Source organism: Pseudophryne corroboree, chromosome 4 (genome assembly GCF_028390025.1).
Source record: "Pseudophryne corroboree isolate aPseCor3 chromosome 4, aPseCor3.hap2, whole genome shotgun sequence".
Classification (NCBI taxonomy): domain Eukaryota; kingdom Metazoa; phylum Chordata; class Amphibia; order Anura; family Myobatrachidae; genus Pseudophryne; species Pseudophryne corroboree.
The window spans coordinates 530,110,854-530,128,804 of record NC_086447.1 but is presented as its reverse complement, the minus strand read 5'-3'; the positions used below and the strand labels follow the sequence as shown (position 1 = coordinate 530,128,804).

Here is a 17,951-nt window from a genome sequence, read left to right as displayed (position 1 = left end):
TTCCAAAAACACAGGGGACAAAGACAAAGGGGTCCCCCGTATCTTTGAAATCAGCACAGGGCTCCACAAGCCAGGGAGATGATGCCACAGCTGGGGGACACATTTATGAAGGTCCCTGAGGCCGTGGCATTAACCCCCCTACTAGTCACCCCTGGCAGGGGTTCCCTGGAGGAGTGGGGACCCCTTAAATCAAGGCCCCCCCCTCCAGGAACCCAAGGGTCAGGGGTGAAGCCCGAGGCTGCCCCCACCCCCATCCCTGGGTGGTGGATGAAGGGCTGATAGCCTTTACAAGTGTAAAAAATAGAATATTGTCTTTTGCTGTGGAACTACAAGTACCAGCAAGCCTCACCCGCATGCTGGTACTTGGAAAACCACAAGTACCAGCATACGGGGAACTAACTGGCCCGCTGGTACCTGTAGCTCCACAACAAAAGAAATACCCAGAAAACAGGACACCCACACCGTGAAAGTATAAGTTTAATACACAACCATGCACACTTACACACTCACACATACTTACCTAGTGTCCCACGGAGCCCATTGGTCCCCTTGTCTAGTAGAATCCATCGGGGTACTGTAAATAAAAATCCAACATACTTACCTATTATCCAGTGAAGATCGGTCCTCTTCAGTTCAAGTAGGCATCCGCAGGGTTAAAAAAGTAACAAACTGAAACACCCGGTCCACGCCACTAAAAATTTTGACCGTTACTATTGATGAACTGCTTACCTTAATAGTACTTTATGTAGCAGCAACTACGAAATTACGATTATTATTATAATTTCAGCTATAAAATATGTGGAAATTAGTCGTTTTGCATCCACTTCAACAACTTCCATATATGTTCAATGTTTACACATGCAAAATCTACATTCAATAAGTATATCGATTTTCAATTATCACACAATATACCACAATCTTTTAGCAGCATAAATTTACAAAAATCTTAAAAAAAACTTTTCATGCATTGGGGTATATTTACTAAGCTCCCGATTTTGACCGAGATGCCGTTTTTTCTTCAAAGTGTCATCTCGGTTAATCTCGGTCATTTACTAAACACTAATCACGGCAGTGATGAGGGCATTCGTAATTTTTTGCAAGTTCAGGTAAAAAATTACGAATGAATACACCATCGGTCAAAACGCGGCTGTTTAAGTATGAATCTCGGTCATTTACTAAGAAGTGCAAAGCAAAAAAAGAACAAACACTGCCGTGAAAAATTACAACTCGTAAAAAAGTGCTTAAAAAAAACAGACCTTTTTTTTAAATTCGTGATTGGATAGGCATGCACGGATCCATGAGATCCGTGCATGTATATCAGTGGGAAGGGGTGGGAAAGTGCTTATTTTGTCAAAAAAAATTGCGTGGGGTCCCCCCTCCTAAGCATAACCAGCCTCGGGCTCTTTGAGCCGATCCTGGTTGCAGAAATATGGTGAAAAAAATGACAGGGGTTCCCCCATATTTAAGCAACCAGCATCGGGCTCTGCGCCTGGTCCTGGTCCCAAAAATACGGGGGACAAAAAGAGTAGGGGTCCCCCGTATTTTTAAAACCAGCACCGGGCTCCACTAGCTGGACAGATAATGCCACAGCCGGGGGTCACTTTTATACAGCGCCCTGCGGCCGTGGCATCAAAAATCCAACTAGTCACCCCTGGCCGGGGTACCCTGGGGGAGTGGGAACCCCTTCAATCAAGGGGTCCCCCCCCCCCAGCCACCCAAGGGCCAGGGGTGAAGCCCGAGGCTGTCCCCCCCCATCCAATGGGCTGCGGATGGGAGGGCTGATAGCCTTTGTTGTAAAATAAAAGATATTGTTTTTAGTAGCAGTACTACAAGTCCCAGCAAGCCTCCCCCGCATGCTGGTACTTGGAGAACCACAAGTACCAGCATGCGGCGGAAAAACGGGCCCGCTGGTACCTGTAGTACTACCACTAAAAAAATACCCAAAAAAACACAATGTGTTTTCCCTGTCCTCTCCCAGATTGCACAACATTAGGTTTCTATGCACTACATCTAGGACATACTTACCTACTCTCCCGGAAGCTGCGGGAGGCTCCCGTTTTTTGGGGTAGCCCCCCGCACCCCCGGAAGAGTGGGCAGGTCTCCCGCATCCTGCTCGCATCCTAGTGATGCGAGCAGGATGAAAGATAACCTCCCGTCGGGTGGAGAAGGGGTTAAAATGACGCAAAATTGCGTAATTTTAGCCCCGCCCTCTTCCAGAGGACCCGCGAATCGCGGCATTTCCCGATGCGGGGGCGGGGCTTAGTGATGTCACAGTCCGGCCCCGCCCCCCGAAGACACCTGCTGCGTCTCCTCTCCGGGCTTCTCCCGGAAAGGAGAATTAAAATGTAGGTAAGTATGATCTAGGACATGCAACATTTTGGAGTGATCCAACCCTAAACTCTTCATCCCATTTCGCTAGAGGCACTTATAAACAACTGCCAAGTAAGTCCTTCATTCTGCTGTTACAGTAGATCTGTGACTGTATACCACCACAGAACAGCTGCAAGTAAATACAGAATAAGCCAAAAAATACAGAATAGATGCATATTTGTAGTCTGAGCATTCAACTCATTCATACCCATAGTTTCCCTATATCAAAATATTGTATTCTTCTGTCCATTGCTACTCACCAAGCATAAACTGACACGTCTCTTCATTTGAGGTGATGTTCCCCATATCCCTCTACCAGGCTCTAGAGTGTAGCTGTTACTCAGTCAAATGCCAATTAATATTTCTTTATTTTTAAAACTTTAGTACAGTCACAGAAGTGTCTTCCCCCTATCCACCTTTATTATTGCCATGCCATCTATGACTGACAAATGCAAACAGATAAACAGTGATTACAATGGTAGTAAAGAGGAAAATGACAAAGAAAGTTGGAAAAGAACATCAAACTGGAAAGTACCAAGTAGAGAAAGACAAACATTTTCATGAACAGACTAATTCACACTTTCTTAAATTAAGAGGAAGTTGAGTAAAATAAGACTGTATAAAATTTAAAGTATCTGAAGTTTTACTGTAAAATTATTTTAATTATAGCTGCTAACAAAGAACAATTACTTCCCATAACCTCAATTGTGAGGTATAATATAACAGAAACAGTAATATTATACTGTAATAAAGTCTGTCGAAGTACGGCAACAGTACAGTACACAGAACTTTTACATGTTTGTCAATGTTATAATATGTTGTTTTATTTTCATTTATTTTTAAGCCTAATAATGAAAATATTGGTTTATATGGAAATAAAGAAAACAAAAATATATATAAATAAATACTATAATAAAATTGCTAAATTTATCATTTTCAATCAGACTTAAGCTGGGTACCCACCAGACGATATGTCTTCCAATCCGGTGGATCGGACTGACATATTGGGTACATCGTACAGTGGCCCTCATTCCGAGTTGATCGCTCGCTAGCTGCTTTTAGCAGCAATGCAAACGCTAGGCCGCCGCACTCTGGGAGTGTATCTTAGCTTAGCAGAAGTGCGTACGAAAGATTAGCAGAACTGCACAGGAAAAATTTCATGCCGTTTCTGAGTAGCTCCAGACCTACTCCTATCTTGCGAAGACTGCAGTCTGTTTAGTTCCTGGTTTGACGTCACAAACACGCCCAGCCACTCCCCCGTTTCTCCAGCCACTCCTGCTTTTGTTACCTGGCACGCCTGCATTTTTTAGCACACTCCTTGAAAACGCTGAGTTGCCGCCCAGAAACATCCACTTCCTGTCAATCATACTACGAACACTTGAGCGACTGAAAAACGTCTCTCGAGCTTCTGTAAAACTGCAAACTTTTGTGTGAAAGTACTTAGCGCATGCGCGTTGTGTACCATGCGCATGCGCATAAATGCAGTTTTTTCACCTGATCGCTGCGCTGAGAAAAACGTCAGCGAGCGATCAACTCGGAATGAGGGCCAGTGTGCACCCGCTATGTCGCTGACAATGCGCACTCCCACACATCATCAGCGACATCCTCCGTTGGCACTGACGGAAGACATTGCTAGCGAAGGCCATACTGCCAAATGCAGCATGGACGCCGCTGTCACTCAGTCACTACCGGCATTGGCAATTGTGTATGCACTTGCCGATGTAGAAACCCCCCCACTGCCAGGTTCCCTCGCCCGCGATGTCGTTGGGTACACACATTGTGCAGTGCAGGCCTGGCCAACCTGTGGCTCTACAGCTGTTGTGAAACTACACATCCCAGCATGCTCCACCACATTTTTAGCATTCCCTAATAGCAAAACTGTGTCAGGGCAGGCTGGTATGTGTAGTTTCACAACAGTTGGAGAGCCACAGATTGGCCAGGCCTGGTGTAGTATGTACCCAGCTTTATACCAGTTCTGTAATCTCAAATATGTGTTTGGGTGCTATAATGATAGGCTCTGACAAACTGTAAGGATTGCTGTTTAAATTAATTATCCAATTAATAATGCAGTTAATAATAACCTTACCACTACAGTTTCTGTAGGAAAGTGACTAACATATGCAAAAATGGAAAACTTGACTTCTGTTTTATATAATTTTCACACATACACCCCAGGTCATAAATAGTACTGTATCACACTTTGATCACAGGAAAATCGGGTGTGGTATTGAAAGTCGGATCCCGGAAAGGGTGTGGTATTGAAAGTCGACAGTAACTAGGTCGACAATGTCTAGGTCGACCACTATTGGTCGACAGTAACTAGGTCGACAGGGTGTCTAGGTCGACAGGGTCTTTAGGTCGACATGTTCTAGGTCGACAGGTCAAAAGGTCGACATGAGTTTTTAAAGTTATTTTGGTGTCGTTTTCTTCGTAGAGTGACCGGGAACCCCAATTAGTGCTCCGCGTCCCCTCGCATGGCTCGCTTCGCTCGCCATGCTTCGGGCATGGTGCCTTCGCTCCACTACCGCTTCGCTCGGCACAGATTACCGTTCCAATCGTAGTCCATGTGGATCGTTAAGTATGAAAAGGTTCAAAAAAAGAAAAAAATTGTGAAAAACTCATGTCGACCTTTTGACCTGTCGACCTAGAACATGTCGACCTAAAGACCCTGTCGACCTAGTTACTGTCGACCAATAGTGGTCGACCTAGACATTGTCGACCTAGTTACTGTCGACTTTCAGTCCGGATCCCGGAAAATCACGGGTCATGTCCTACAGAACAGGAACATCACATTGCTACACCATTAAAGTGCATACTAGAGTACTTACGATCCCCCAAATAAGTGGATCCTTCATCATAACCCGTGTAGAGTAACCCAGATCCCCACTTTCTTACCACAGCCTATTTGGCTCAGACCTGGGAAAATACCAGATGACCAGGGTTGCAGACAGGGGTTAAAGTGGGCCCTAACGGGGCGGAACTGCATCCCGTCAGTTGCATTTCAAGGCAGAACGCATTCTGCCTACACCAGTCCATCTTGCCCGGCTTACACCACAGCGGTTTGCTTACCAGTACAGGGCAACGCTCCTGTAGCAGCTGACCCGCTGTACGCCACACAGCCTATATCAATACATGTGGCACATGGACCGCCTCCCCCCTCCTATGGCAGGCAAGAAATAAGACGCAATGACATCATGGAAGGACACCTAGTCTAATACCCGTGAGGTGCAGGGGAGCATGACATACTAGGTGTAACGCATGGACACCGCTGTGCTGCACATAGTAGTAGGCTTACAGACAGGAGTACATGCCCAACTCTTACCTTTTCATTTGGCTCCTCCTCTCATACATGCAGCAGGACCCACTTCCTCTGTTCTGGCTGTGGTAGGTGGTGGAGCACACAGCAACCCAAAGGTGTCCCAGAGCCCTATCAGATCAGCAACAGTGATAGGGGAAGGGAGGGGGGTCGGGCAAACTTGTATTACCTGTTTATGAGAGGGGTGTTCAGTGCTGCTGGGGTGTCTTTAGTGAATAAGTGGTGGGGATATTATTGAATGAGGGGTGTGAGTGATGGCTTGGGTGTTAGTGAAGGAGGAACTCTGCTGCAGCATTGATAGAACAACTATTATCAAGGTAGTAAAAGAGAAAAAATATAAATATATAATGGGATTTGGTGGGGTGTTTTAGGTCAGGATGTTAGAACAGAGAAGTTCACATTTTTCTAAGCTCCAAAAGTGTTGGAGTGTTGCAGGAGGATGATGCTGGTGAGACATAAGAGGGAGCTGGAGAAACGCAGGGAGGGATGGCGCTGGAGACTCGCAGGGAGCGATAGCGCTGGGGAGATGCAGGGAGGGATGGCACTGGAAAGATGCAGGGAGAGATTGTACTAGAGAGACGCAGGGAGGGATGACGCTGGAGAGACGCAGGGAGGGATGGCGCTGGAGAGAAACAGGGAGTGATAGCGCTGAAGAGACGCAGGGAGGAATGGCGCTGGAGAGACCCAGGGAGGGATGGCGCTGGAGAGATGCAGGGAGGGATGGCGCTGAAGAGACGCAGGGAGGGATGGCGCTGGAGAGATGCACGGAGAGATTGTACTAGAGAGACGCAGGGAGAGATGGCGCTGGAGAGACGCAGGTAGGGATGGTGCTGGAGAGACGCAGGGAGCGATGGCGCTGGAGAGACGCAGGTAGGGATGGCGCTGGAGAGAAGCAGGGAGGGATGGCGCTGGAGAGAAGCATGGAGGGATGGCGCTGGAGAGACGCAGGGAGGGATGGCACTGGAGAGACGCAGGGAGGGATGGCGCTGGAGAGACGCAGGGAGGGATGGCACTGGAAAGATGCACGGAGAGATTGTACTAGAGAGACGCAGGGAGGGATGGCACTGGAGAGACGCAGGGAGGGATGGCGCTGAAGAGACGCAGGGAGGGATGGCGCTGGAGAGACCCAGGGAGGGATGGCGCTGGAGAGATGCAGGTAGGGATGGCGCTGGAGAGACGCAGGGAGGGATGGCGCTGGAGAGACGCAGGGAGGGATGGCGCTGGAGAGATGCAGGGAGGGATGGCGCTGGAGAGATGCAGGGAGGGATGGCGCTGGAGAGACACAGGGAGGGATGGCGCTGGAGAGATGCAGGGAGGGATGGCGCTGGAGAGATGCAGGGAGGGATGGCACTGGAAAGATGCACGAGAGATTGTACTAGAGAGACACAGGGAGGGATGGCGCTGGAGAGACGCAGGTAGGGATGGTGCTGGAGAGACGCAGGGAGCGATGGCGCTGGAGAGACGCAGGTAGGGATGGCGCTGGAGAGAAGCAGGGAGGGATGGCGCTGGAGAGATGCAGGGAGGGATGGCGCTGGAGAGATGCAGGGAGGGATGGTGCTGGAGAGACACAGGGAGGGATGGCGCTGGAGAGATGCAGGGAGGGATGGCGCTGGAGAGATGCAGGGAGGGATGGCACTGGAAAGATGCACGAGAGATTGTACTAGAGAGACGCAGGGAGGGATGGCGCTGGAGAGACTCAGGGAGGGATGGCGCTGGAGAGACGCAGGGAGGGATGGCGCTGGAGAGATGCAGGGAGGGATGGCGCTGGAGAGACGCAGGTAGGGATGGCGCTGGAGAGACGCAGGGAGGGATGGCGCTGGGGAGACGCAGGGAGGGATGGCGCTGGAGAGACGCAGGGAGGGATGGCGCTGGAGAGACGCAGGTAGGGATGGCGCTGAAAAGACGCAGGGAGGGATGGCGCTGGAGAGACCCAGGGAGGGATGGCGCTGGAGAGACGCAGGGAGGGATGGGGCTGAAGAGACGCAGGGAGGGATGGCGCTGGAGAGATGCACGGAGAGATTGTACTAGAGAGACGCAGGGAGGGATGGCGCTGGAGAGACGCAGGTAGGGATGGTGCTGGAGAGACGCAGGGAGCGATGGCGCTGGAGAGACGCAGATAGGGATGGCGCTGCAGAGACACAGGGAGGGATGGCGGTGGAGAGACGCAGGGAGGGATGGCGCTGGAGAGAAGCAGGGAGGGATGGCGCTGGAGAGAAGCAGGGAGGGATGGTGCTGGAGAGACGCAGGGAGGGATGGCACTGGAGAGACGCAGGGAGGGATGGCGCTGAAGAGACGCAGGGAGGGATGGCGCTGGAGAGAAACAGGGAGTGATAGCGCTGAAGAGACGCAGGGAGGGATGGCGCTGGAGAGACGCAGGGAGGGATGGCGCTGAAGAGAAGCAGGGAGGGATGGCGCTGGAGAGACCCAGGGAGGGATGGCGCTGGAGAGACGCAGGGAGGGATGGCGCTGAAGAGACGCAGGGAGGGATGGCGCTGGAGAGATGCACGGAGAGATTGTACTAGAGAGACGCAGGGAGGGATGGCGCTGGAGAGACGCAGGGAGGGATGGTGCTGGAGAGACGCAGGGAGCGATAGCGCTGGAGAGACGCAGGTAGGGATGGCGCTGGAGAGACGCAGGGAGGGATGGCGCTGGAGAGAAGCAGGGAGGGATGGCGCTGGAGAGAAGCAGGGAGGGATGGCGCTGGAGAGACGCAGGGAGGGATGGCACTGGAGAGACGCAGGGAGGGATGGCGCTGGAGAGACGCAGGGAGGGATGGCACTGGAAAGATGCACGGAGAGATTGTACTAGAGAGACGCAGGGAGGGATGGCGCTGGAGAGACGCAGGGAGGGATGGCGCTGGAGAGACCCAGGGAGGGATGGCGCTGGAGAGATGCAGGTAGGGATGGCGCTGGAGAGACGCAGGGAGGGATGGCGCTGGAGAGACGCAGGGAAGGATGGCGCTGGAGAGACGCAGGGAGGGATGGCGCTGGAGAGACGCAGGGAGGGATGGCGCTGGAGAGAAACAGGGAGTGATAGCGCTGAAGAGACGCAGGGAGGGATGCCGCTGGAGAGACCCAGGGAGGGATGGCGCTGGAGAGACGCAGGGAGGGATGGCGCTGAAGAGACGCAGGGAGGGATGGCGCTGGAGAGATGCACGGAGAGATTGTACTAGAGAGACGCAGTGAGGGATGGCGCTGGAGAGACGCAGGTAGGGATGGTGCTGGAGAGACGCAGGGAGCGATGGCGCTGGAGAGACGCAGGTAGGGATGGCGCTGGAGAGACGCAGGGAGGGATGGCGCTGGAGAGAAGCAGGGAGGGATGGCGCTGGAGAGAAGCAGGGAGGGATGGCGCTGGAGAGACGCAGGGAGGGATGGCACTGGAGAGACGCAGGGAGGGATGGCGCTGGAGAGACGCAGGGAGGGATGGCACTGGAAAGATGCACGGAGAGATTGTACTACAGAGACGCAGGGAGGGATGGCGCTGAAGAGACGCAGGGAGGGATGGCGCTGGAGAGACCCAGGGAGGGATGGCGCTGGAGAGATGCAGGTAGGGATGGCGCTGGAGAGAAGCAGGGAGGGATGGCGCTGGAGAGACGCAGGGAGGGATGGCGCTGGAGAGATGTAGGGAGGGATGGGCGCTGGAGAGACACAGGGAGGGATGGCGCAGGACAGATGCAGGGAGGGATGGCACTGGAAAGATGCATGAGAGATTGTACTAGAGAGACGCAGGGAGGGATGGCGCTGGAGAGACGCAGGTAGGGATGGTGCTGGAGAGACGCAGGGAGCGATGGCGCTGGAGAGACGCAGGTAGGGATGGCGCTGGAGAGACGCAGGGAGGGATGGCGCTGGAGAGACGCAGGGAGGGATGGCGCTGGAGAGACGCAGGGAGGGATGGCGCTGGAGAGAAGCAGGGAGGGATGGCGCTGGAGAGACGCAGGGAGGGATGGCGCTGGAGAGACGCAGGGAGGGATGGTGCTGGAGAGACGCAGGGAGGGATGGCGCTGGAGAGATCCAAGGAGGAATGGCGCTGGAGAGATGCAGGGAGGGATGGCGCTGGAGAGACACAGGGAGGGATGGCGCTGGAGAGACACAGGGAGGCAAGGCACTGGAAAGATGCGCGGAGAGATTGTACTAGAGAGACGCAGGGAGGGATGGCGCTGGAGAGACGCAGGGAGGGATGGCGCTGGAGAGACGCAGGGAGGGATGGCGCTGGGGAGACGCAGGGAGGGATGGCGCTGGAGAGACGCAGGGAGGGATGGCGCTGGAGAGACACAGGGAGGGATGGTGCTGGAGAGACGCAGGGAGGGATGGCGCTGGAGAGACACAGGGAGGGATGGCGCTGGAGAGACGCAGGGAGGGATGGCGCTGCAGAGAAACTGGGAGTGATAGCGCTGAAGAGACGCAGGGAGGGATGGCGCTGTAGAGACCTAGGGAGGGATGGCGCTGGAGAGACGCAGGGAGGGATGGCGCTGGAGAGAAACAGGGAGTGATAGCGCTGAAGAGACGCAGGGAGGGATGGCGCTGGAGAGACGCAGGGAGGGATGGCGCTGAAGAGAAGCAGGGAGGGATGGCGCTGGAGAGACCCAGGGAGGGATGGCGCTGGAGAGACGCAGGGAGGGATGGCGCTGAAGAGACGCAGGGAGGGATGGCGCTGGAGAGATGCACGGAGAGATTGTACTAGAGAGACGCAGTGAGGGATGGCGCTGGAGAGACGCAGGTAGGGATGGTGCTGGAGAGACGCAGGGAGCGATAGCGCTGGAGAGACGCAGGTAGGGATGGCGCTGTAGAGACGCAGGGAGGGATGGCGCTGGAGAGAAGCAGGGAGGGATGGCGCTGGAGAGAAGCAGGGAGGGATGGCGCTGGAGAGACGCAGGGAGGGATGGCACTGGAGAGACGCAGGGAGGGATGGCGCTGGAGAGACGCAGGGAGGGATGGCACTGGAAAGATGCACGGAGAGATTGTACTAGAGAGACGCAGGGAGGGATGGCGCTGAAGAGATGCAGGGAGGGATGGCGCTGGAGAGACCCAGGGAGGGATGGCGCTGGAGAGATGCAGGTAGGGATGGCGCTGGAGAGACGCAGGGAGGGATGGCGCTGGAGAGACGCAGGGAGGGATGGCGCTGGAGAGACGCAGGGAGGGATGGCGCTGGAGAGACGCAGGGAGGGATGGCGCTGGAGAGAAACAGGGAGTGATAGCGCTGAAGAGACGCAGGAAGGGATGGCGCTGGAGAGACCCAGGGAGGGATGGTGCTGGAGAGACGCAGGGAGGGATGGCGCTGAAGAGACGCAGGGAGGGATGGCGCTGGAGAGATGCACGGAGAGATTGTACTAGAGAGACGCAGGGAGGGATGGCGCTGGAGAGACGCAGGTAGGGATGGTGCTGGAGAGACGCAGGGAGCGATGGCGCTGGAGAGACGCAGGTAGGGATGGCACTGGAGAGACGCAGGGAGGGATGGCGCTGGAGAGAAGCAGGGAGGGATGGCGCTGGAGAGAAGCAGGGAAGGATGGCGCTGGAGAGACGCAGGGAGGGATGGCACTGGAGAGACGCAGGGAGGGATGGCACTGGAGAGACGCAGGGAGGGATGGCGCTGGAGAGACGCAGGGAGGGATGGCACTGGAAAGATGCACGGAGAGATTGTACTACAGAGACGCAGGGAGGGATGGTGCTGAAGAGACGCAGGGAGCGATGGCGCTGGAGAGACGCAAGTAGGGATGGCGCTGGAGAGACGCAGGGAGGGATGGCGCTGGAGAGAAGCAGGGAGGGATGGCGCTGGAGAGAAGCAGGGAGGGATGGCGCTGGAGAGAAGCAGGGAGGGATGGCGCTGGAGAGACGCAGGGAGGGATGGCACTGGAGAGACGCAGGGAGGGATGGCGCTGGAGAGACGCAGGGAGGGATGGCACTGTAGAGACGCAGGGAGGGATGGCGCTGGAGAGACGCAGGGAGGGATGGCGCTGGAGAGACGCAGGGAGGGATGGCACTGGAAAGATGCACGGAGAGATTGTACTACAGAGACGCAGGGAGGGATGGCGCTGAAGAGACGCAGGGAGGGATGGCGCTGGAGAGACCCAGGGAGGGATGGCGCTGGAGAGATGCAGGTAGGGATGGCGCTGGAGAGAAGCAGGGAGGGATGGCGCTGGAGAGACGCAGGGAGGGATGGCGCTGGAGAGATGCAGGGAGGGATGGCGCTGGAGAGACACAGGGAGGGATGGCGCAGGAGAGATGCAGGGAGGGATGGCACTGGAAAGATGCACGAGAGATTGTACTAGAGAGACGCAGGGAGGGATGGCGCTGGAGAGACGCAGGTAGGGATGGTGCTGGAGAGACGCAGGGAGCGATGGCGCTGGAGAGACGCAGGTAGGGATGGCGCTGGAGAGACGCAGGGAGGGATGGCGCTGGAGAGACGCAGGGAGGGATGGCGCTGGAGAGACGCAGGGAGGGATGGCGCTGGAGAGAAGCAGGGAGGGATGGCGCTGGAGAGACGCAGGGAGGGATGGCGCTGGAGAGACGCAGGGAGGGATGGCGCTGGAGAGACGCAGGGAGGGATGGCGCTGGAGAGATCCAGGGAGGAATGGCGCTGGAGAGATGCAGGGAGGGATGGCGCTGGAGAGACACAGGGAGGGATGGCGCTGGAGAGACACAGGGAGGGAAGGCACTGGAAAGATGCGCGGAGAGATTGTACTAGAGAGACACAGGGAGCGATGGCGCTGGAGAGACGCAGGGAGGGATGGCGCTGGAGAGAAGCAGGGAGGGATGGCGCTGGAGAGACGCAGGGAGGGATGGCGCTGGAGAGACGCAGGGAGGGATGGCGCTGGGGAGACGCAGGGAGGGATGGTGCTGGAGAGACGCAGGGAGGGATGGCGCTGGAGAGACACAGGGAGGGATGGCGCTGGAGAGACACAGGGAGGGATGGCGCTGGAGAGACACAGGGAGGGATGGCGCTGGAGAGACGCAGGGAGGGATGGCGCTGGAGAGAAACAGGGAGTGATAGCGCTGAAGAGACGCAGGGAGGGATGGCGCTGTAGAGACCCAGGGAGGGATGGCGCTGGAGAGACGCAGGGAGGGATGGCGCTGAAGAGACGCAGGGAGGGATGGCGCTGGAGAGATGCACGGAGAGATTGTACTAGAGAGACGCAGGGAGGGATGGCGCTGGAGAGACGCAGGTAGGGATGGTGCTGGAGAGACGCAGGGAGCGATGGCGCTGGAGAGACGCAGGTAGGGATGGTGCTGGAGAGACGCAGGGAGCGATGGCGCTGGAGAGACGCAGGTAGGGATGGCGCTGGAGAGACGCAGGGAGGGATGGCGCTGGAGAGAAGCAGGGAGGGATGGCGCTGGAGAGAAGCAGGGAGGGATGGCGGTGGAGAGACGCAGGGAGGGATGGCACTGGAGAGACGCAGGGAGGGATGGCGCTGCAGAGACGCAGGGAGGGATGGCACTGGAAAGATGCACGGAGAGATTGTACTACAGAGACGCAGGGAGGGATGGCGCTGAAGAGACGCAGGGAGGGATGGCGCTGGAGAGACCCAGGGAGGGATGGCGCTGGAGAGATGCAGGTAGGGATGGCGCTGGAGAGACGCAGGGAGGGATGGCGCTGGACAGACGCAGGGAGGGATGGCGCTGGAGAGATGCAGGGAGGGATGGTGCTGGAGAGATGCAGGGAGGGATGGCACTGGAAAGATGCACGAGAGATTGTACTAGAGAGACGCAGGGAGGGATGGCGCTGGAGAGACGCAGGGAGGGATGGCGCTGGAGAGATGCACGAGAGATTGTACTAGAGAGACGCAGGGAGGGATGGCGCTGGAGAGATGCAGGGAGGGATGGTGCTGGAGAGATGCAGGGAGGGATGGCACTGGAAAGATGCACGAGAGATTGTACTAGAGAGACGCAGGGAGGGATGGCGCTGGAGAGACGCAGGGAGGGATGGCGCTGGAGAGATGCAGGGAGGGATGGTGCTGGAGAGATGCAGGGAGGGATGGCACTGGAAAGATGCATGAGAGATTGTACTAGAGAGACGCAGGGAGGGATGGCGCTGGAGAGACGCAGGGAGGGATGGTGCTGGAGAGATGCAGGGAGGGATGGCACTGGAAAGATGCACGAGAGATTGTACTAGAGAGACGCAGGGAGGGATGGCGCTGGAGAGACGCAGGGAGGGATGGCGCTGGAGAGATGCAGGGAGGGATGGTGCTGGAGAGATGCAGGGAGGGATGGCACTGGAAAGATGCACGAGAGATTGTACTAGAGAGACGCAGGGAGGGATGGCGCTGGAGAGACGCAGGGAGGGATGGTGCTGGAGAGACGCAGGGAGCGATGGCGCTGGAGAGACGCAGGTAGGGATGGCGCTGGAGAGACGCAGGGAGGGATGGCGCTGGAGAGATGCAGGGAGGGATGGCGCTGGAGAGACGCAGGGAGGGATGGTGCTGGAGAGACGCAGGGAGCGATGGCGCTGGAGAGACGCAGGTAGGGATGGCGCTGGAGAGACGCAGGGAGGGATGGCGCTGGAGAGACGCAGGTAGGGATGGTGCTGGAGAGACGCAGGGAGCGATGGCGCTGAAGAGACGCAGGTAGGGATGGCGCTGGAGAGACGCAGGGAGGGATGGCGCTGAAGAGACGCAGGGAGGGATGGCGCTGGAGAGACGCAGGGAGGGATGGCGCTGGAGAGAAGCAGGGAGGGATGGCGCTGGAAACAGGGAGGGATGGCGCTGAAGAGACGCAGGGAGGGATGGCGCTGGAGAGACCCAGGGAGGGATGGCGCTGGAGAGATGCAGGTAGGGATGGCGCTGGAGAGAAGCAGGGAGGGATGGCGCTGGAGAGACGCAGGGAGGGATGGCGCTGGAGAGATGCAGGGAGGGATGGCGCTGGAGAGACACAGGGAGGGATGGCGCAGGAGAGATGCAGGGAGGGATGGCACTGGAAAGATACACGAGAGATTGTACTAGAGAGACGCAGGGAGGGATGGCGCTGGAGAGACGCAGGTAGGGATGGTGCTGGAGAGACGCAGGGAGCGATGGCGCTGGAGAGACGCAGGTAGGGATGGCGCTGGAGAGACGCAGGGAGGGATGGCGCTGGAGAGACGCAGGGAGGGATGGCGCTGGAGAGACGCAGGGAGGGATGGCGCTGGAGAGAAGCAGGGAGGGATGGCGCTGGAGAGACGCAGGGAGGGATGGCGCTGGAGAGACGCAGGGAGGGATGGCGCTGGAGAGACGCAGGGAGGGATGGCGCTGGAGAGATCCAGGGAGGAATGGCGCTGGAGAGATGCAGGGAGGGATGGCGCTGGAGAGACACAGGGAGGGATGGCGCTGGAGAGACACAGGGAGGGAAGGCACTGGAAAGATGCGCGGAGAGATTGTACTAGAGAGACGCAGGGAGGGATGGCGCTGGAGAGAAGCAGGGAGGGATGGCGCTGGAGAGACGCAGGGAGGGATGGCGCTGGGGAGACGCAGGGAGGGATGGTGCTGGAGAGACGCAGGGAGGGATGGCGCTGGAGAGACACAGGGAGGGATGGCGCTGGAGAGACACAGGGAGGGATGGCGCTGGAGAGACACAGGGAGGGATGGCGCTGGAGAGACGCAGGGAGGGATGGCGCTGGAGAGAAACAGGGAGTGATAGCGCTGAAGAGACGCAGGGAGGGATGGCGCTGTAGAGACCCAGGGAGGGATGGCGCTGGAGAGACGCAGGGAGGGATGGCGCTGAAGAGACGCAGGGAGGGATGGCGCTGGAGAGATGCACGGAGAGATTGTACTAGAGAGACGCAGGGAGGGATGGCGCTGGAGAGACGCAGGTAGGGATGGTGCTGGAGAGACGCAGGGAGCGATGGCGCTGGAGAGACGCAGGTAGGGATGGTGCTGGAGAGACGCAGGGAGCGATGGCGCTGGAGAGACGCAGGTAGGGATGGCGCTGGAGAGACGCAGGGAGGGATGGCGCTGGAGAGAAGCAGGGAGGGATGGCGCTGGAGAGAAGCAGGGAGGGATGGCGGTGGAGAGACGCAGGGAGGGATGGCACTGGAGAGACGCAGGGAGGGATGGCGCTGCAGAGACGCAGGGAGGGATGGCACTGGAAAGATGCACGGAGAGATTGTACTACAGAGACGCAGGGAGGGATGGCGCTGAAGAGACGCAGGGAGGGATGGCGCTGGAGAGACCCAGGGAGGGAAGGCGCTGGAGAGATGCAGGTAGGGATGGCGCTGGAGAGACGCAGGGAGGGATGGCGCTGGAGAGATGCAGGGAGGGATGGCGCTGGAGAGATGCAGGGAGGGATGGTGCTGGAGAGATGCAGGGAGGGATGGCACTGGAAAGATGCACGAGAGATTGTACTAGAGAGACGCAGGGAGGGATGGCGCTGGAGAGACGCAGGGAGGGATGGCGCTGAAGAGATGCACGAGAGATTGTACTAGAGAGACGCAGGGAGGGATGGCGCTGGAGAGACGCAGGGAGGGATGGTGCTGGAGAGATGCAGGGAGGGATGGCACTGGAAAGATGCACGAGAGATTGTACTAGAGAGACGCAGGGAGGGATGGCGCTGGAGAGACGCAGGGAGGGATGGCGCTGGAGAGATGCAGGGAGAGATGGTGCTGGAGAGATGCAGGGAGGGATGGCACTGGAAAGATGCATGAGAGATTGTACTAGAGAGACGCAGGGAGGGATGGCGCTGGAGAGACGCAGGGAGGGATGGTGCTGGAGAGATGCAGGGAGGGATGGCACTGGAAAGATGCACGAGAGATTGTACTAGAGAGACGCAGGGAGGGATGGCGCTGGAGAGACGCAGGGAGGGATGGCGCTGGAGAGATGCAGGGAGGGATGGTGCTGGAGAGATGCAGGGAGGGATGGCACTGGAAAGATGCACGAGAGATTGTACTAGAGAGACGCAGGGAGGGATGGCGCTGGAGAGACGCAGGTAGGGATGGTGCTGGAGAGACGCAGGGAGCGATGGCGCTGGAGAGACGCAGGTAGGGATGGCGCTGGAGAGACGCAGGGAGGGATGGCGCTGGAGAGATGCAGGGAGGGATGGCGCTGGAGAGACGCAGGTAGGGATGGTGCTGGAGAGACGCAGGTAGGGATGGTGCTGGAGAGACGCAGGGAGCGATGGCGCTGGAGAGACGCAGGTAGGGATGGCGCTGGAGAGACACAGGGAGGGATGGCGCTGGAGAGACACAGGGAGGGATGGCGCTGGAGAGACGCAGGGAGGGATGGCGCTGGAGAGAAACAGGGAGTGATAGCGCTGAAGAGACGCAGGGAGGGATGGCGCTGTAGAGACCCAGGGAGGGATGGCGCTGGAGAGACGCAGGGAGGGATGGCGCTGAAGAGACGCAGGGAGGGATGGCGCTGGAGAGATGCACGGAGAGATTGTACTAGAGAGACGCAGGGAGGGATGGCGCTGGAGAGACGCAGGTAGGGATGGTGCTGGAGAGACGCAGGGAGCGATGGCGCTGGAGAGACGCAGGTAGGGATGGTGCTGGAGAGACGCAGGGAGCGATGGCGCTGGAGAGACGCAGGTAGGCATGGCGCTGGAGAGACGCAGGGAGGGATGGCGCTGGAGAGAAGCAGGGAGGGATGGCGCTGGAGAGAAGCAGGGAGGGATGGCGGTGGAGAGACGCAGGGAGGGATGGCACTGGAGAGACGCAGGGAGGGATGGCGCTGCAGAGACGCAGGGAGGGATGGCACTGGAAAGATGCACGGAGAGATTGTACTACAGAGACGCAGGGAGGGATGGCGCTGAAGAGACGCAGGGAGGGATGGCGCTGGAGAGACCCAGGGAGGGATGGCGCTGGAGAGATGCAGGTAGGGATGGCGCTGGAGAGACGCAGGGAGGGATGGCGCTGGAGAGACGCAGGGAGGGATGGCGCTGGAGAGATGCAGGGAGGGATGGTGCTGGAGAGATGCAGGGAGGGATGGCACTGGAAAGATGCACGAGAGATTGTACTAGAGAGACGCAGGGAGGGATGGCGCTGGAGAGACGCAGGGAGGGATGGCGCTGGAGAGATGCACGAGAGATTGTACTAGAGAGACGCAGGGAGGGATGGCGCTGGAGAGACGCAGGGAGGGATGGTGCTGGAGAGATGCAGGGAGGGATGGCACTGGAAAGATGCACGAGAGATTGTACTAGAGAGACGCAGGGAGGGATGGCGCTGGAGAGACGCAGGGAGGGATGGCGCTGGAGAGATGCAGGGAGGGATGGTGCTGGAGAGATGCAGGGAGGGATGGCACTGGAAAGATGCATGAGAGATTGTACTAGAGAGACGCAGGGAGGGATGGCGCTGGAGAGACGCAGGGAGG

At 57.5% G+C, this 17,951-nt stretch overlaps 1 protein-coding gene across 4 annotated transcripts in view; it reads right to left on the bottom strand.

The window, feature by feature from the left end:
- NCOA7 (nuclear receptor coactivator 7) overlaps positions 1-17,951 on the bottom strand; it is a 433,065-nt gene that overhangs the window by 194,584 nt on the left and 220,530 nt on the right. The window lies entirely within an intron of this gene.